Source organism: Camelus dromedarius, chromosome 32, assembly GCF_036321535.1.
Source record: "Camelus dromedarius isolate mCamDro1 chromosome 32, mCamDro1.pat, whole genome shotgun sequence".
Classification (NCBI taxonomy): Eukaryota; Metazoa; Chordata; class Mammalia; order Artiodactyla; family Camelidae; genus Camelus; species Camelus dromedarius.
In genome coordinates this window covers 20472069-20492952 of record NC_087467.1, presented here as the reverse complement: position 1 = coordinate 20492952, position 20884 = coordinate 20472069, and the positions used below count along the sequence as shown (strand labels likewise).

The following is a 20884-nucleotide window of genomic DNA, read 5'->3' as shown; positions in this document are numbered from 1 at the left end:
ATGAAATTGACCCAGGACCTTCCTTGTTTGCGTGTTTGGATGTACTGGCCACACAGACCACCAGTTCCTGGGAACCCTGGGGGTACAGGGCGTAGTATCTCTGTGGAGGGACCCCAGACTAGCCCGGGAGGGACGCTTCTCGGACCCATGGCAGGGTCCTCAATGTTCTAGACAAAAAGGGACCCAGGAAATGTACTAGCCAGGTGCAGTGGGTTTGCTCAGATTGGATCCAGGTCGGGATGAAGTGGTATAAAGGACATTTGGAGAATATTTGGGAAATTTGAATACAGAATGGGTAGTGGGTGAGCAGGAAATCCATGGAGAGATGAGGCTTTGCTGAAAAAAGCAGGTTACAGAACCGTCTCAAGGACAGAGCCATTTCATTTTGGTAAAAAGATTTATGTTCGTAGAAAGGATATCCACTAAAGCTTTCACTGTGGAACTCCCTCGATCAGTGCGCGCTTGGCGGTTCTGTCTTATTTCTGCTAATGGTGGCTTGTAGTGTGTATGAGAAGTATTTATGTATGAATGTCTTAAAATTTTTGTAACAATAAAGGGTCATCTTATTTTAAAAAAGAAATTAGGTAAGAGAGAAAGGGAGATCATTGCATCTGTGCACCCATCTGCTCTGACACCGACTTTGGGGACCCCAGCCCCACTTCCTTCTGCGAGCTCTCCCGGCCCTAATCAGAGAATCAGCACCTGGTCACCTGCAGTTCTGGACCAGCCGCCCAACCACGCATTTCCCTCACAACCCATCTGGGCTCCCAAAGATCATCCTGTTTAAAACAAGGCACTATTCCAAAATGCAATGTGGGTTTATCTTTTCCCCAATGCTTTCTGCACCCTGGAAATATTCACCTGCTTTAATTTCCCCCTGAAGCTTATGAGCATCTTCCCTTCCCAACCAGGAGAGTCTTGTTCTCCTTGGCAAAACTAGAGGCTGGAAAGCTGGACTACTGTCTGGAGAGAGGAGTTTCCCAATTCCTCCAGCCCTGGCTTCGCACAGAACCAGCAAGGGAGCAAGGGAGCTGGCGCTGCTTAGAGCCGGAGGATGGGTGCGCGGCTGGCCCGGGTGCCTGGGGTGATCACATCACTTGGGCTGCTGCATTTTGGTTTCTTTCCCCATAGAAAAGGGGCGACATTAGATGACTTTATAGAATATTTTTGGAGGTTAAAGGAGTTAGTACGTGTCCAGAGCCTAGAACAGGGCCTTCCCCCTCCCGCGGCTGGGCACATAGTGAGCCCGTAACACACGCCAGCCCTCCTTACACGAGCTGGGGAGGACTCAGCATTAGCCCTGGGGGAGAGCGTGGGAGAGACATCCAGAGGGAAGCAGGAAGTCTAATTCCCTCTCGGGGAAGCTCAGAAAGCCAAGACTGGAACTATTGCTCTCTGCCCACTACTGCCCCCTGCAGGAGAGTTCTAGAAGAGCACTGGCAGTGGTGACGTCCAGGTTGGTGTGGCCAGGGTGGGAGCTCCAGGTGAGAGTCCCGGGTGGTCTTCCCGGGAGGTCCTGGAGGGGGAGCGCTGAGTGGCCTGCATGGGCGCAGGGGCAGAGCAAGGAGACCCCCACGGGGTCCAGAGGAAAAGCTGACCGGGAGCCATGGAGCTAATAGGGGCCCAGGCCCCACAGTGTAGGGAGGCTGACGTCACCAGGGCCCTCGGGCATCCCCCGGGCCCAGGGAGCAAGCTCTGTGGGCCTCAGATGGCCCCTGTCACCTAGAGACCCTTTCCAGGGACACACCTGAAGGGCAGGGCCCCCAGCAAGAACCAGCCTGAAGTCAGAGGTTCCCCCACCGACATCTCTGACCCAAGTCCCCTGCACCCAGATTGGCTCAGATTTGCCTTAGTCCGGTCCCAAAATGCCCTCAGCCTCCCCAGGACCATTGACACTAAAGAAAGTTCTGGAAAGGACTAGTTGGAGTAAAAAGATTAGAAGTTCTTGTCCCATTGCAGCTAAATCATCTTTATTTTATCAGTGGCACTTACAGCATTTATGGCGTTTACGGCCTCGTGAAGATGGTGGCGGGTCCCTCAGGCCTTACAAGGGATGGGAGTGAGGAGCCTGCGGCCTCAGTAAATCTCCAGGTAGGTCCTCCTCTGCTGGCAGGGGTCAGCGCGTGACGGGAAACGGGGTGGGGAGTGTGGAGATGAGTCTTCCTCCCGGCTAAACCTCTGCTCGCTATTGTTAAATGCCAGATCTTGTCTCTGTGTAGAGGGAGGAGTAACTGCTTTCTTCAAAAGGCGAAGCAGGTAATAAGAAGCCACCTATTAATGAATGAAAGCTGGCTTCTGAGATGCTCATCATCAAAACCTAAATCTGAGAACGGTTAAGAGAAATACAGTTGGTCCTCAGACATACCCTTGGCAATGATGTGTGCAGAGCAGTAACCTCTGCAACCTTGGACCTTCAGCTTCTTACTCTCCTTGTCACCCATTTGCTTCTGTCTTTCTGACCTTTTGTCGCTGAGCCGATTTTTGCTATAGGTATTTTGCTTTGTGGTGTAGTTTTGTTTCTTTTTTTTCACTACTCTGTGGTAGCGTGGATGGCATCTCATAATGGTTTCAGAGTACAATCTTAGCCAAATCAAGTCTCTGCAGGTTAATTAAGAAATTTAGAAAATTCTTCCATAGACAACTTTCTGCCCTGAGAGGAAAGGTTAATAATTAAGACAGATTCGGTGTCATTAGGATTATTTAAGATGCTGACTCTTCAAAAACAGAAGGTAATAGAGTCAGTAAGGAGCAAACATTCTCGGCGTTTTAACTCGTTTGTCGAGTGAACTGACCTGTTAGGAACCAGGGGAAGGGAACGTTTTTCCTCTCCCCCTACAGTCTTCACACCTGCACAGTCTGGTCCCTGTCTCCATCCCTGGAAGATAGGGCTGTCTCAGTTTTAGATGGCCGAGGAGGGGCTGTGAGGGGCCGTGGGCAGGTCTGGAGGCCAGAGTCAAAAAAACACAAGTTGTCGGTGGGGGAGGGTATAGCTCGGTGGTAGAGTGCATGCTTAGCATGCATGAGGTCCTGGGTTCAATCCCCGGTACCTCCATTAAAAAAAGAAAAATCGGCAGTTGACAACATTCTTTGTTCCCCTTGCAAAATAGAAATGGTAGTGACCTGTAATGAAAAAGAATATGTATATATATGGATAACTAAATCACTATGCTGTACACCAGACACTAATACAGCACTGTACATCAACTATACTTCAATTAGAAAGGGGGAGAAAAACCCAAGGTGTCAGTAAGGCCGTGTTTGTTCTGAAGCGCAGGGAATCCTTCCTTGCCTCCTGCAGCCGCTGGTGTTTGGGGACCATCTTCAGCATCCCTTGGTTTGCAGCCCTGAGGCTCCAGTCTCTGTCCCTGTGGTCCTTCGCACATGTGTGCCTGTGTCTCGTCTCCTATGAGGACACTAGGCTTGGACCTCAATTTACGTTAGCCAATCACTTCTGCCATGTCCTCTTTCCAAATAAGGGCACACTCACAGGGACTGAGGTCAAGACGTCATATCTTTTTTGGGGGAGATGACGTTCAACCTGTAACAGACCTAGAAACCCTTTGCCGGCTCCTGGTAGCTCGGTGTTCAAGTCTCAGTGTAAGAGGGGCAGTCGGGCCCCTCACAGCCCATCCTCAGCTGCCGTCCCTTCCATCTTGCGGTCAGGCCAACCTCCTGCTCACTCTGTACTCAGGCTTGGGGAACTTCTTAGTCGGGCTGCAGGCAGTGGTGGCTGTGGGCTTTCCCCATGCCTCCCCTCCCTCCCTTCCTGGCTCCAGCTCAGCATCAGCTCCTGGGCAGGACCCCCGCAGCCTTCCAGCATCAGAAGAAGGAACCACCTGCCCTCTGCGTTTTCCTCAGAGCCCCGTTGCAGCGCTCACCGTGTGAGACCCTCACCTAGTTGTGATCCCCGTCAGTCGTCGCCTTTAGGTTTGGGGCCCCAACGTCATAGAGTAGTCAGGATTGCTGGACAAGTTCTCCACCACCCCCGTCCCCCCAAAACCATTAACACGTAGATTAGTTGAAGTTTGTTCATTTGTTCAGAATGTTTGTTGCATTTGACAGCCGGCCAGTGTTTATCAGAAGCCTGTGTGGTCCAGGGAGGCAGCTGAACTCCAGCTCTCAGGGCTCTGGCTGTGGCTTCCAGAGTCAGGCCAGGTGTTAGCAGTGGGTCTGGCAGGTGGCTGACGATTGGTGTCAGTCCCCAGGATGACAGGTCAAGGGCTCTGTCTGTAGTAGAACGGCAGTAGGGTTTTGAGGAAGAAGGAAGTAGATGGGAAAGAAGGAAAGGAAGGAAATCCTAGGCGTCTGCTACCGCAAGGGGAAGAGGAGCTGTTCTGCTCCTGCGACAGTCCCGGGATCCTTGGAAGGACCGAAGGCAGGGATGGGGCTTGACGGTTGAGGGTGTTCTGAGTGTGCTACACCTTATCAAGGGACAGTGTTTTTTTGTTTAGTGACAGTCAGACGATTACTAAAGACAAATGAAACGGTAGAGTCACTCTGTGGTCTCAAACAGGAGTTCACACTTGTTATTGGGTAAAATATTTGGAAACTGGCTCTGAGGGGTGGGGTTCTCCTGCGGGATGGAGAAGCAGCGCCATCTAGTGGCGCTCTGGACAAACTGTTCCTGGTCCGGAACACATAAAGACCAAGTTCTCTTTCCCATGAAAATGCATGTACTCTGTTTGTACGTGTTCAACGTAATTTATTCCAGATTAGGATAAAACCTGGATGAGAAGAGACTTTTGCATGGCCATAGCGCCTTTCGTTTAAAACTACTGGGAGGAGTAAAGGGAGGAAACAGTGATTTTTGGCTGGAACAACATTTTATCACGTGACAAGTACTGAGTGCCCACCGTGCGCAGTCCCTGGGCTGCGGTGAGTCAGATCGTGGCTCTGCTCTCGTGGGAAGGTATGGGACATGCACAGGCGTTTGGGCACACTTTTGCATTAAGGAGAATCTGCCTCACACAGATGTATTCTAATAAACTGTGGGGAGAGAGCCTTGAGTTTATGCAATTTTCCAGAACACTCAGAAGTCTGTGCTTTTTGATATACAAGGAACTTCATCATGTTTCATTTTTTAGTTTAGTTTAGTTTTTAGTAAGTATGATCTGTGCCATCCCAATGGCAGCCTCATTTCTGCTCCTTCCTCCTCTCCTTGACCGCAGGTGCCCCCTTGGGCACTGTCCTCAGCCCAAGTCCCTCGAGACCTGCAACTTGAACTTCCAGGTCTATCTGATGACCTACACATGACATCTCCTCCCCCGTCTCTCTCCACATCCCCAAATGCTTGTCAGTCATCTCCCCCTAGATACGCTTGCAGACCCCCAAACCTCAGCACATCCAAATGGAATTCAGTTTTTTCCCCTTAAATCTGTTCCTCTTCCTGTTTTCTCTTCTTTGGCTAACAGCACAGCATCCCTGAGCCAGAGATCCTGGTCCCATTCATCCTTTACTCCTTTCCCTTCTACTTCATCAGACTACACTTTCCAGCCTCCCTTGCTGCCAGGCGTGGCCTGATCTGGCCCTAAGCTGTAAGTGAAAATGTGGGGACTTCGAGGAAAGATTACTTGCCAGGAGCTGAGCCTGCAGAGGTACCTTGTTTTCTCTTCCTCTGTTCCCTGCTGCAGCCAGGGAGGCAGAGATGCTGGTTGGAGCCCCAGCAGTCACCACTGGTCCACGAGGTGACCTTCAAGAAAGAAGCCCCAAAGGGAGAATGGAATTTACACACCAGTCCTGAACTGGCTCCTCCAGAATTGTGTGTGAGAAAATACAGTCATTTTGCTTTCTCTGTAATAGGCAATGGAATTAGATGCAAACGGACATAAGATCAGAGTAAATGACAAACCAAAAAGAGAGTCTGGAAGTTAGGGTTGTGCACTGCACAAAGGGCAAAGCACATGACCCAGGTTAACAGACAAACCATAAGGAGGAGAAGGTTTTTACATGTATTGCACCAAGTGTCTGTCCCACTGATGTCCTCACATCCTCCTTCCTAAGATCACATTGAAACAAATCGGTGCCCACCCCATCTGCGGTGGCCAGCCCATGCCCTGCCACCCCTTCTGGAGCTTCTCTGAAAGGTGCCATCACGGCCACTTGGTAACTTCCTGTTCAGAGGATCTGTTCTGAGGAATTCTCAGTCATCCCCTGCGTCTTCGCACCTCACTGCCTCCTCCCTTGGTCTCCATCCTCCTCCTCACCCCAAATAGCACCTCTCTTTCCTCACTCCCCAAAGCTCCTCTCTCACAGGCGGGCATGGAGCAGTCTTTTTCTGAAGAAAAGGCCATTTCAGCAGGGTTTTTAAAAAAATGTAACAGAACACATCACCATTGTCTGTGTCTCCACATTCAAGTACAGAGAAACTCCTTCCCTGCTCACTCCCTCAGCGCCCTACTCACCGCCATTTTGATGGGCTGCCCCCTCCCTGCCAAGAGCACCTTTGGGAAGCCCGCATTCTCAGATGTCTAATTGTCTTCTCCTGCAAAAAAAAAAACAAACGTAGGCGGGAGACTGTCCTGACCCTTGCATTTTAATCATCTGTGTGGCAGAGATGATCTTTCACAGCCGCCTACTTCCTTGTGTCCTGTTGACATTCCTGCCAGAATCTCCGCTGTCTGCCATCCCAGGTCTTCTTGTTTCTCTATCCAAGGCTCCCTGGAGCTCAGGGCTGCTGGTTACTCTTCCTCCTTGCCCTCGGGTGTTGAGAAATAGTCCCACTTAGCTTGTGACCCTGGTGATTTGTCTGTCGCATTTTCCACATCGTTGAGAGCGGATCTGTAGACGTGTTTCAACCAGTTATACACACGATGGGAAAAGAAGTGGCTTTGTTAGAGTAGGTTCTTAAGACCAGCAAAGTCCAGCTCCTTCATATGCTGTAAGAAAATTTTTTCCAAAAAGGGAATTGCATTCTTGACCATACCTAATTTAGAAAACAATAGGTTGACAGTTATTACTTCCAAAATAAAATGCTTTTATCCTTGCTTTCAAAATGTGAGGAATCTCTTCAGGATTTTTCCATCAATTGAAAAAAATACGTAGTAACAGCAGCAGAAATATATATATATATGTGTGTATGTATGTGTGTGTCTGTGTGTGTGTGTATATATCTGCCTTTATGTATATAGAGGTTTCAATCTATTGTTCAGCCAATGTTTGAAATGAAAATATAATTACAACTAAATCTATTATTTGGGAAGGTTTTGCTCTTTTGTTTCATTTTGTTCCCTCATTTGATTTCAGTACACAGCGTATTTCATAGAATGTGCCAGATAACATAGTAGAAGGACATCCTACAAAATACCCGGCCAGTCTTCCTCAAAACTGTCAAGTCCTTCCAAAACAAAGTCTGAGGAACTGTCCCAGTCCAAAGAAACATGATAACTAAATGTAACAGGGTATTGTGGCTGGGATCCTAGAACAGAAAAAGGACATGAGGTAAAATCTGAATAAAATAAGGACTTCTGTTGATAATAATGTATCAATATAGGTTAATTAATTTCAAGAAATGTCCCATATACCATAATGTAAGATGTTAGTAATAGGGGAAAGCGAAGGGGAGCGTAATACAGGAACACTCTACCATCTGCTCACTTTTCCTGTAAATCTAAAAGTGTTCTAAAAATTAAAATCTTTTCATTTAAAAAGTAACTGTAAAGAAAATGGAAAGATAAGCAGAGACTGGTAGAAAATGTTTTTAAAACATACCTGCTAAAGAATTTATATCCAGAATATAGAAAGGATTTTTACAATTCAATATTAAGACGATAAACTGATTTTAAAAAAAAGAGAGAGACAAAAGATTTGAAGAGACACTTCACCAGAGAAGATACACAGATGGCAAGTAAACACAGGGAAGATGCTCATTGTCACATCACATCATTTGTTATCACGGGTAAATGCAAATTAAACTACACCGAGATCCCACGACTAGAAGCACGGGCATTAAAAAGAGTGACTGGGCCGAATTGCAAGTGAGGATGGGGCAACTGGAACTCTTGGAAATCTCCTGTTGTCGATGGGGCACCACTTTGGGAAGCACTTTTGCAGCTTATTAAAGAGTTCTCGCGTCCCTGCCTATGACTCAGCAGTCCCACTGCTGGATTGTTCCTGGGGAAGTGACTTCCACACCGAGATTTGTACTTGCATGTTCACAGTAGCTTTGCACGTATGAGCCAGAAATCTGTAAGCCCTCCAAAATGGCAAGTGGATCGTGGCGCCCAGGGTTGTCATGGAAAGCTGCTCAGTCCCGGAGGAACGACGGCCAGACCACACGGCAGCGTGGAGGAGTCTCACCGCTTTGGGTTTAGTGAAGAAAAGATGCTCAGAGACCGCGCACCCTACAAGTCCACCCGTGGGACTCAGCACAGGCTCATCCGTAGTGACGTAAAGCAGGGCAGATGTTTCTAGAAGGTGGGGGAAGGAGCTGACTGCAAAAAGATGAGGACAACGTATTATGTCATGAATGCGGCAGAGGTTACACAGTTGTTTACTTTCCTCGATCTTATCAAACTGTACACTTGAAATCGCTGGATTTTATTCTATCTAGACGTGTACCTCCATAATGCGGATGAAGAAAAGAATGAGTCATGAGCTGGTATCTAAGCCAGTCCCTGGCAAACAATACAGAATTCTCTGGATCTATCTGAGCGGATCAAGATTCACTCCCTGGGGTGGGGAAGAGCCCAGCTTCCCTCAGACAGAGAACGTCTTAAACAGGGATTAACTGGGGGTGTGTTAGCAAGAAGGAGGGTGGGGTTGCAGCCAGCAGTGTCTTCTGCCCAAAGTCAGATCTACAGGCTTTGGAGAGTGCTGATGTCCTCCTTAAAATTAATCGTATGTAATCTTCATCTCTTAATTAAAATCCAGCCTTTCATGAATAGGTAATTACCAGTTGGACCATTCCTGAGAACCCAGAGGGTGTAGGATGGTAACTGAAAAGCAGCTATTCAATGAAAGGACAGGTTTCAAGCAAATTCTCCAGCTCAACGAGCTGGCAATTCAGGGAATACTAGATTGAATTCCCCTTGAACGAGTTATGACATTGTGACCGGCACATGTGGTGTGTGACCTTCTTTAAACTCCTCCTTCCTGTCCCTCCATGTGGGTTATTTTGTTTTCAAGCCTTGGCTGCTCTGCTTGTCACGCTGGCTTTGAAGGGAGGACGTTTTTGACCTAACCCTGGGAGAGGAAAGGCATATGCTGCTTCACTCTTGACATCTATTTATTTTTCCCACTACATATGTTTGGCTTCCATCTCTGATGTCTGTGCTGAAATTTAAGAAGCCTGCCTTGCACCAGTGGTTTTCATTCAAATAGACCTAGGCTGATCCCTGCTTCTGTCTAGCCTTTAGGAGCACGGCTCTTTATGGGTGAGTCATAGAAGGACGCATAGCTTTCGTTCTCTCCTCGTGATGTGTTACTGATAGTTGTGAATGATTTCAGGCGTAAATTGACTGAGATCTGGTAGAGGCTCACCTGAAACATCTGCTGTGCAAGAAAGGCAATCTAGTAGAAATGGAATCAGTGCATTCTTCTGCTTTCTTTAGGTCCGAAATACCTTAGGAACGTAGGTAATCAAAAACCAAACAACCCTGGCCTCATTATCTCAGTAGTCCCTTTCGTTCCTAAAAGCCCTCCCCATGTTCCAGGTGGAAGGCTGGGCCCTGAACACTCGAGCAGGTGAAACCTGTAACTAAAAGTACAGTCCATTATGCTGAGACTCCACAAATAATAAATTCTTTCTTGAATTTCTTTACACTTAATTGTTTGCCTTTGCAGATAAATGTCCATGTCCTGTTTTATTAGAAAGTGAGAACTCTGCAACCCTGAGTGTTTTCATTCTTGTCTTGGCTGCTAGGAAACAAAGTGAAACCTTCTGAAGAGTTGTCATGATGAGCCCAGCTCAGACACCTGTTAACAGCTGACTCGGGTCCTGGGGACACCCTGACTGGTCACTCCTGTGACTTAAGTTAGCCTTGCTTATCCCTAGTGAAGTTTCACTCCACCTTTGAGTTGCTAATAATTTGTCCCAGGACGTGTTTGGAGAATGTCTGGACCAAAAGGAAAAGAATCTTCTCGTCCCAACAGGGAATAGATTCCTGAATCTGGGAGGGGTGCCTCTCAGGAGCCCCCCAAGCTGCTCTAATAATAAGCATCCCGTTTGCAGCAGCCCCGTCTGCACAGCTGCCTTGGGAGAGTGACCCTGACTGCGCTCTGATCCTAGTCCGGCTGGGCTCTGCTCACCCCTCACCTGGCCTCGCCACCTGGCTGTCTCTCTTGCTCCCCATTTCACACTCGGCGGGGTCCCTGTGCTATACCACCCTGTGTTCTTGTTCTTGCGTGTCTCCCAGCAGGCCCTAGGGTGTCCACAGGAAATCCTCTGAGGTCATTAGCGCCCTTTCCCAGAATACTTCTGGTTCTCCTCCACTTACAGACATGGGGTAGGATTCCACCGAGGTTAACATGGCCGGCGACTTGCCTTGGCCGACAACGATGGGAATGGAAACTTGAGGAGCTGGCAGGTGATTTACCTCCTCTGCAGCCTCAGTGATGATGGAATCATGTGTTGCCTTGAAGCCACCGTCATGGACCCTGGGTTACAAGGGTGAACAGAGCCCACTGCTCACCCACCATGGTCAGGAGAGACACCAGGTGCCTTCACTGTTTCGTCTTCTGAGGTTTGGGAGTTCTGCAGCCTAGCCTGTCCTGACCATACGTCCTCTCCTCGGTCTGTCTGTTACTTTTCTGTTTCATACTATTGTGTAACCTTTTCACATCCTGTATTTTACTGGAGCGTTCAGGACGTGGTCTATAATTCTTTATTTTATTTTATTTTTTGCCTTATTATCCATTGTTATTGTTATGGACCTCAGCAGCCAAGTTCATGACCTTCAGCATCTCAGGCTCATCGTTCCTGCCCTGCTGCCCTTGAGAACTTCTTCCTTTACATTAGCCAGTGTCCAGCGGGCTCAGCTGCTGAGACTAGTCCTCAGTAAGACATCTACACCAAGACTGAAATCACTCAGTCAAATCTGTCTTCCAAATTCCAAACCCCTGACCCCTCTGCCTGGATTCCTCTTGGTTAAGCTCCCCAGGCATTTTGCGCCTGCTTCCTCATTGAAGGATAAAGTGAACAATGGTGCTTCATCGGGTTGTGTGGTGGCGAGGATTCAATGGGGAGATTATGCACAGAAGCCCTCCGAGCAGTACCTGCCCTCTGCAGATGCTCAGCAGCTCTTCGCTCTGATAACTGTCACCACCACATACTGTCAGCAGCTGCTCTCTACCACACGCTCGATTTGCTCTCCATTCCTGTTATTTTGGATATTTCATTCTCATTCTATTTATTCTAGATTTCTTGATTTCTAATTCACTGTATCTATTAGCATCCTCTGACAATGCGGTTCTTCTGCGGTCTAGCTCCAAGCATCCCGGCCGTGGTGCCCCCTAAATCACCTAGTTCCTTACCCGAGAGTTGACTGCAGACACACGAATGTGCCCAGTGAAGATCAGCAGAAAAATCTCCCCTCCAAGCCAGCCCAGCTGCCAGCCTCTAGACTCGTCTGGAGGAGAATAAATGATGATTGCTCAAACCCATTAAGTTTAGGGGTGATTTGTGACCACAGCAAAAAATAACTGATAAGACATTTGAGCTATGGGACTTTGAGCAAGTTGGTTAACCTCTCTGAACCACTTACCATTTTTCCCTTAATGGGGAAATAATACTTACTTTGCACGTGAGGATTAAGCAGCTGGCACTGTGAATGCTCAGCAGAGGGAGTGTCACTTTCCCTACAACTTCCCGGAGTGCTCATACAGCCATTGTGTCATCCTCTGTCCCTACTCCTTCCTGGAACTTCGTTACTCCAACTCTCACCTCCCGAGGATGAATTCTGCGCCCCCTTTCCACCGAAGGCTTCCGCCATCTGCCAGGAGCTCCTCCTTGGCTGTTTTCACTGGAGCTCCTCACAGCCTCTCTCTCTGAACATCACACTTCAAGAACTCTATCGTGTCTGTGGCTTTAAGATCACACAGAGAGAATGGAACTCTGTCTCCAATTTCCAGCTGTTTTTCCAACATCTCCTTTGACTACCTGGTACCGTCTGAACTCCAACAATCAACTGTACTTGTTACGTCCATTCCCCTCAGCTCACCTTCCCATCTAACCAATTCTTTACATTTTCAGAAAGAAAATTTAAAATCCCCAAATTCCTTGATCATCTGTATCTCGTTAGTGACTAAGTCACGTTCCTTCTTCTGGAATCTCTTTTTATTCTCTTTCTTTCCCATTCCCACTGCCACTCCCCCCTTCTCTGCCCTCCTCGCCTCCACCCCTGTCACTATGTCTCCTGATTCCACTCTCTCTGCATGCTGCTAGCAAAGAGATTTTTCCCAAGAAAGACTTTGCTCTTGTTTCTCTGCTTGAGAATCTCTAAGAACGTCACATGTCTTCTGCTTCAAGCTCAGATTCCTTCCTACACACCGTGGCCTCATTGCAGTAGCTAAACCGACTTCCCCCTGCTCCCTAATTGCTCCCTTCAGGAGCGTCTGTTCTGAGCCCAGCATCTTTGTACACAGATGCCGAGGCAAAGAGGAAGGTGCTGATGCTCTGTTTGGGAGGTGAAATCCGTGGCGACAGAGAAGAGGAGAATGCAGAGAGACGGGGGAGAGATGGGGTGCAGCAGGGTCAGGTTCAAGGTGCTGGTTCTGCTTCTGGATGAGCCAGGAAGAGCTCGTGGAGGGTGCTTGGCAGGTATGTCTGCACGGCGCGCTTCTCCAGTGGAGGAGACCCCGGGCCTTCCCGCGTATGTGACGGAAGGAAGCAGGAGGGGTGCTCCTCTGTCTCTATTTCTCATCAGCCAGAACTCCTGTTGCGCACGAGAGGGGGGTGCCTCTTCTACCCCCACTTTAGGCACAGGATTTAAGCTCAGCCAGCTGCCGGTTTCCCAGGTGTGGGGAGTTGAGCCAGTAAAACAAGATGAAACAAATGTCTGTAGGTCAGACAGCTTTCCGGGCACGTCTCTCCGTGTCCGCTGTGCTGTTTGGGTGAGTGACCTCAGCCTTGGGCCTGCTGCCCAAGGAACTCTCTTGGCTCCTAAGCCTTCTCCAAGCCCCATCCTCCAGTCTCCTGTGTGTTCTGTGAACCCCCTTCTCCCCACCCCACAAATATCTCCCCAGCTAACTTGCCCTTCTTTGAAGTGGCCAGAGTCGTCTTATGCTGCTTGTAACGAGAACTCTGTTTCTACTTAGTAGCTTACCTTACCTTCTGCCACTTTGGGAGGTGAGGTCACTTATGTGACACATTTAGCATAATGCGGGAAACTAGTACCTCCACAGATCTGCCCAGATCACTCCATTTGTTGAATACACCAACATTATGCAACATTATTGTCATTTTCCACAAATATTTGGTTTCAGACACTGGGAAATATTAAGACAAAATAAAATTAAAAGGGGCATGAGTTCTTTGTTTAATAGGTTAATAAAGTCAACAGATTGGTTACAGTGGAGATTACATTGCAAGATACGTTGGCAGCACAGAGGAGCAACCTGTCTGTGAGTAGCGGACTGAGCAGAGAAGGCTGCCTATAGGAGCAGATGTTTGAGTTGGGTCTTGAAGGATGACCAGCAATTCACCAGGAGGAAAAAGGAAGAGGTGGGCATCCCAGCCAGAGGGAAATGCAGCTGAGCTCTGAAAGGATGGGGTCGATCAGTGGGAAGTAGAGAGTTTAAAGCAGGTCCTATGTTTGCCAGGCAATTCTTAAGGTCAGCTTTAATGGCAGTGGGCATGTGATGGAGAATACTGGTCAGTGTGGTTCTCCAGTCTCGTTCAGCTGCCGTGATGCAGTCCTGGGACAGGTAGAGCTGGAGATCTGAGCAAGATACGGGAGATAACAGGTGTCAGGTGTGCTTTCAAGACGCAGTACATGGTAGCTGTTGTTACCACCGCAGTCACGGAGGCAGTAACTGCTGCTTTAGTGGGCGATGTGGTCGTTCAGATTGTACTGAGGAGAAAGACCGAGGCTCAGAGAAGGCAATTGATCTGTCCAAGACTCAAGTAGCTCGTATTTTCCAGAAACACAGTTTTTTTTTTTTTTTTAAGATTCCACATATGAATGATCTCATATGGTATTTTTCTTTCTCTTTCTGGCTTACTTCACTTAGAATAACATTCTCCAGGGACATCCATGTTGCTGCAATTGGCGTTATGTTGTCAGTTTTTATGGCTGAGTAGTATTCCATTGTATAAATATACCATATCTTCTTTATCCAGTCATCTGTTGATGGACATTTAGGCTGTTTCCATGTCTTGGCTATTGTAAATAGTGCTGCTAGGAACATTGGGGTGCAGGTGTCATCCTGAAATAGGGTTCATTCTGGATATATGCCCAGGAGCGGGATTCCTGGGTCATACGGTAAGTCTATTCCTAGTCTTTTGAGGAACCCCCACACTGTTTTCCACAGTGGCTGCACCAAACTGCATTCCCCCCAGCAGTGTAGGAGGGGTCCCTTTCCTCCACAGCCTCTCCAGCATTTGTCATTTGCAGAAACACAGTTTTGATCTTAAATCTTCTGACTTTCTAATATCCAACATTGCCTTCCGGGATTAATGACTTCCTGAAACCTAGAACGGAGCTTTTGATGGAAAAATGCTGTCTGTTCCTACCACAAGTCTGATTTCTTAGCAACGTCTTCTTCATAATATTTGAATATTTTCTCTGCCACTAGATCACTGCCAGGTTTATGAGTTGTTTGACTATAAGTTAGCTTCTCAATAAAAGGTATGTAGAAGATGTTATCAAATGAGAAAAGATGGGAGCTTGAGGCAAATCTGGAGAAGAGTGCTCGGAGGAGTGAAGGAGCAGGACGTTGTAGAACGTCTGCTTCCGTGGGGACCGAACAGAAGGAGAGCCTGATAAAGAACAGAAGGAAGCACCAGTAACGCTGATGGATTGCCAGCGTCTTCTCCCAAAGCAGGGCAGATGAAAATGACACCGTGACAGGTATCTCTGTGGACATCTATTTCTTAATTTTCAGCTAATTGATGTCCAGCTTTAAATTTCCTGTGTGTTTCAAACCTTGATTTCAAAGTCTAACCTTCCTGTTGAAGGTTTATCTTGTTACAAATACGCAGCAGGCAGGGACGTCCTGCAGGGTCCGGGGGGTAGATGCTGTTTACATGTCCTTGGGAACAGCTGTCTTCCAGCCCTCCTCCCCTGAATTTGGCTTCCTCTTCCTCAGTGAAACACACACACGCACGCACGCGCGCGCGCCAAGTTCCCTAATGACCAATACCCATTCCTAGCTTGCCTTCCCTCTTCGGGTCTCCCGTGCTTCTTTCATATAAATAAGAAGATGAATAACAGAAAGGAGAAAAATTCCCATCTGTCCAACTGCCGTTTGTGAGACTCTGCTGATAAATCTGCCCATCTTCTTATGGCAGCTGTGCGATGTCCCTGCCTAACCCGCTGATGGTGGTGATGACAGTGATCAAAGAGAATAATCACTGGATGCTTCCTTGATGCCAGGCACTATGCTGAGAACCTTGATTCTCATCTTTTGATGTGGGTCTTACATGTATCCTCATTTGACGGATGAGGAAACTAAGGACAGGAAATGGGAATAACTTCCCAAAGATCACCCAGTCAGGTAAATGTGGGAGCTGGTGTTTGGTCTTAGGCAATCTGACTCTGTATTTTTTTTAACCACTCCTTTTCTGTGTGCAAATTTCTTGTCTATTTAAATGTACTTTTTCAGTTACTCTTTGAAAACTCAGATGTGTAAATGGGAAATGCTATGAGTGCTCTGAGAAATCATTAAGCGTCAGAAAGCAGGTGCCACCCACCATTCTCTGTGACCAGTAGTGGAAGGCCTATCAATATAAAAAAGTGCATCAGGACTCAGTTTTAAGTGACAAGAACCCAACTCAAAATAGTTAAAGGAGAAGGGAAGTTGATTGGCCCATGGAAGTAAGGAAGGTTGAAAAACCAAGATGGCACCAAGGCTCAGCTCAGCCACCTACGCAGGGTCTCAGATAATGACTGTGACTGGCCAAACCACAGGGGGTGATGGCCTGGGTTGGGGTGGGTGGAATAAGGTCATAGGGTGCAAATTCGGTCTTCTTGTGATAAGAACAGAGCCATGGGAATGTAGTTCTCAGAGAGTGTGTGGGGGTATGGTTAAGCCATCCTGTAGCTGTCCCATACAATGGAGCAGCTAAGAAATTTCCTTAAGAAGTGTTTCCTAAGAAATGTTTTTGAAGATACAGGCCAAAATTGGTGAGAAATGTTCTCATTTGATAAGGCAGTTTTAGACTGGGCCAGGCATGTTAGGCTCCTGGCAGTAATCATAATTCTGCACATGTGGTTCTGTACTCTTGCGAGCAAATACTAATAATAGATTTTTGAGAAGTAAAACTCTCTCTGACATTAAAGCAGACGTAAGGCAGAACGTTTGGGGCAAAAGGAAAAGCCACAGAGAGCCAAAAGAAGAAAAACAAAAATCTTGTGAGAAGTATTGAAATGAGGACATATTATCTGCATCAAAATTAACTCCAAGTTTAGAAGTTCAGAGTGGGTAAGAAAGCAGCATTCTCCTCAGGCCGGGAGCACACGCAGGGTGAGACTCGGCTTCCAGGTGGTGTTTATCTTATTTTCTTTAGAAACTGAATCTCGTGGAGTGGCTAGTTCATTCATGAAGCTGGGCTATTTTAAGAAGTTTCTATTTTAATTTCAAAATAAGCTGGTGGCAAGTCATGATAATTTACTTCTGTTATCCACACAGAGGAGAGCGAGCCTGGTTGTTCAGGTTATAGGATGTGTTAGGGTAAGGCTAGGTTGCCTTTATAAAGGACTCCAAAATATGACTCAACTTGGACCATTTGAGTTCTTTCTTCCATAAAGCAGTCCAGGCAGCAAGGCAGCTTTCTTAAGTTATTCACCCTCCTTCCGTCTGCTCTCACCATCCTCCAGGACTGGTCGAAGCAGTGGAACAACAACATGTGAGTTTAAGCCTGTGGAAAGTGGGTGGACCCAGCATGCAGGGCAAGGAGGTCTTCAGTGTGGGGTGGGGTGGGGGCCTGACGTCTGCTCATTTCCTGTGGCCTGGACCTAGTCAGAGTCTGTTATGGACTGACTATGGGTCCCCTCCAAAGTCAAACGCAGAAGCCCTGAGCCCTAAGTATGACCGTGTGTGCAGATGGGGTCTCCCGGCAGGTAATTAAGGTTAAATGAGGTCATCAAGGCGGGACCATGACCCGCTAGGATTGTGTCCTGGTAAGAAGAGACACTAGAGAGCTCGCTCTCTCTGCACACACACAGGAAAGGCCACATGGAGACACAGCAAGAAAGCGGGCCGTCTGCTAGCCCGGGAGAGGTCTCCCCAGGGATGGAACAGGCTGGAATCTTGATCTCGGACTTCCACCTCCAAAACTGTGAGAAAATAAATTAATGTTGCCTAAGCCAGCCAATCTGTACTGTTCTGTTAGGGTAGGCTGAGCATGCGAATGCTTATTTATGCCTAGATGCAAGGGAGGCTGGAGAGGTACCTGCCTCCCCAGTGCCCACATGCTCAAAAGAGAGCCTGGATTTCAGGAGGCAGCTGGCCCTCTGTCCCCAGGGGCTACAGACAAGAGTCCTGCCCATCACCTTATAGCTGCTCTGCCCTCTTGTGTACGGAGTTCACAGGCACCAATTCCTGCACAAAGACCAAAGCTGCCACACCTCACAGTCCCTCGGAATAGCAGTCCTGTCCCTCCCCAGACCCCAGGTTCTCCTCCACTGCTGAGCTCTGCGACATCCTGCTCTTTTTTCTCTTCTCCTTAATAATTCATATAATTTCTTCAAATGATTCCTTTTTCTGACCTTTCTCTATCATGGACACAAATGGAATCTTCCATATCTGCTTAGATCTTAATTTTAATTTGCAGGATTTTAGCTATTCATTGTTTTACCCACTAATGTCATCTCCACCTGATTTCCGGGTGACAGGCTTTACCTAATGTATTAGTTCCCCATTGCCGTATACTGAGTGTCTTAACACACACAAATCTATTGTCTTACAGTTCTGGAGGTCACAAGTCCAAGAAGGTCTTCCGCCTGGCTGTAGTCAAGTTGTCCTCAAAGCTGGTTCTTTCTGGAGGCTCTGGGGGAGAATCTATTTCTTGCCGTTCCAGCCTCTAATGCTGCCACATTCCTGGACTCCAGGTCCCCTTCCCCCGTCTTCAAAAATCAGTGGCACGTTGGGTTCTTGTCACGCTGAATCTCTCTGACTCTTTTTCCTGCCTCTCTGTTTCATTTATCAGCACCTCCAGAATTACACTGGGCCCACCCAGATAACCCAGGGACAGTGCCTCACCTCACAATCCTTACGTGTACAGAGAAATGCACAGATCCTAAATCTATATGGTGAAATGGATTTTGGTAAATGTCCGCACCTATACAGCCAACACCCCAATCAGGAAACAGAACATTTCCGTGACCCCAGGTTCCCTTTTGCCTCTTTCCAGCCAATTTTCCCTCTCTTCATAGGCAACCACTGTTTTCTTTGATTAGTTTTGCCTGTTGCCAAATGTCACATAAATGGAACTGTACAGTACTCTTTTGTGTCTGGCTTCTTTCACTTGGCATAATGTTTTTGAAGTTCATTCACATTGTTGTGTGAGTCAACGGTTCATTCTGTTCTCTTGCTAAGTTATCTTCCATTGCAAAATATACTATAATGTTTAAATCCATTCTCCTGGTGATGGACACATGGCTTGGTTCCAGTTTGGGGCTAGGGATGAATGAATAGGTGAGGTTATTTTTAAAATTCTTAATTTATCACACCTGCAATTTCGCTTGCATTTTGTCAAGAAGCATAGCATATTTCCAGGGTCAGACCAATAGGATGTGCACATCTTTGGGATGCCACTGTACCGCCCACTATCCCTAATTTGCCTGCTCTGTCTCCTCAACCGGCCACCCCTCACCCCTGCCCAAGGGTTAGTCTCCTAATCCCCTCTTTACTGCCAAGGGACCTGAAGGAGCTTAGCTTACACTCAGCCTCTTTAGCTCAGTCCTGGATCAGACTCTGACACCATAACCCAGTTTTAGTGACCTACCTCTTACCTCTTTCCTGGTAACCCCCAGCCTTATTCTCCAGGCTTAGTGCCTGGATCCTGGTATGATGTTCCAGTGCCCAATTCCCCGCCTGGAATCTCAGTTCCTTTAGAACTAAAAGATAGCCTGGCTAATTCCAAGCCTGCAGAGAACCAGTCCTGCCCCACGCTCTGGGCATCATGGCTGGGTTCCTACTACTTGGGTGTCTGTCCTCACAGGAAGACATTTGCCTGACTGATCCTTTTTGTGCCTGTGACCATACTTCTCTGAGACTGGCTGCTGCATCCTGCCCAGCCACCAATGACCAAACCTGAATTACCTCCCCTGCAGGAGTTGGTCCATCTAACCCAGAGTTTCTCCAGTTTTGCTGCACATGAGGATTACCTGGAGAGCCTTAAGATATCTTGATGTCCAGATTGCACCCTCTACCAGCTGAGTGTGAATCTCTAGGGGGAGAAACGGACATCGGTATCTTTTAAAACTCTGCCCATGATGCCAATGCTCAGGCCAGAGGAAGGAGAAGCGAGCCAGGGACTTCTGCTCAAGGTGTGCTCTGCCTAACACCCGGGAGCATCAGCATGGCCCAGGAGTTCTTCAGAGATGCAGAGACTCGGGCCTCCAGCCCCAGCCTTACTGCTGGGAACCTGCATTTTAACAAGGTTCCCCCAAGTGGTTTTTAAAGTTCTAATCTGTCCCATCCCACTGTGTTCTGAACCCTTGTTCTGCAAATGTACGTAACCAAGGTTGGTTTTCTTTATTTTTTATTTTAATTGAAAAATACAGTAATGTTAGGAAAAAAATTGAAATAATAGTTCATCTCTCTTGTGCCTTGAACGTCTGTAAGGCAGAAGGCTGGTGATTTATAGACATTAGTTCATTTAATTCTTACTACAAATTTCGTAGCAAAACCTTCCCAAACTGCCTAGTCAGTGCTTGGTCCCACATTCTTTATCTCAGCAACCTGTTGTTTCCTTTACAGAACTTACTCGATTTATCATTTCAGTTTGCTTTTTTCCTGTCTTTACTGCCAGACCGAATGTTCCACAGAGACGGGAACTTGTGTTTCATTTAACAGTCAGTTCTCAGCACCTCGCACTTCACAGAGACTCAAACAATCTTCGTTGGCACTTACTATTCCTATTTTACAGATGAGGAAACTTGCCCAAGACTTCCTTTCTAGTAAGTTTCGGGGAAGAATGGGAGCCTGGCCCCAGTCCTTTATCACTGTGTGTCACGCCCACAGCACCACTTGCCCTCTTATCGGCTGAACACAACTGTGCTCTTCTGTATCCTGCCTTCTGGTTTGTTTACACATGTGCTTATTTTATATACTTGCAATCAGGGTGCCCATGTCAATTGGAATTTTGCTTTTCTCACTTAACATACAATGTTTCTGGCAAATTTTTGAAGTCTCATACTTTAAAAATGGTTACATCCTAGCTTCTCACTTGACTTACTATACATTATTAACCCTTTATCTCTTGCTAAGAATTTAGGCATTTTCATTATGCACCAGTGACACTGAAGCCAGCATCTCTGCACGTCTTGTTGAGCTGAATTTCTACTTTCTCACAACCCATGAACATTCTTATATCATTTTCACCTTGAAACAGGCCACCCCGACCTCCCGTGGGGCCGTAGCCGATTCAGATATTCCCAAGCCTGCTGAATGATGGAGAAGCTCTACTGCAGGGCTCTGCGAGGGCTCTGTGAGACACATTGACTTGTGACATTTTTTTGGCTTGTTCATTAAAGTGGCTTCTGAAATTCTTCTTTCCCTGAAA

General features: G+C 47.3%; 1 protein-coding gene across 1 annotated transcript in view; it reads left to right on the top strand.

Moving 5' to 3' along the window:
* The first annotated feature begins 2039 nt into the window (after positions 1-2039).
* LAMA1 (laminin subunit alpha 1) overlaps positions 2040-20884 on the top strand; it is a 145531-nt gene continuing 126686 nt past the window's right edge. The window contains exon 1 of the mRNA XM_064481602.1: positions 2040-2091. The gene's annotated coding sequence lies outside the window, so the exon portion shown is untranslated. The remainder of the gene's footprint in view (positions 2092-20884) is intronic.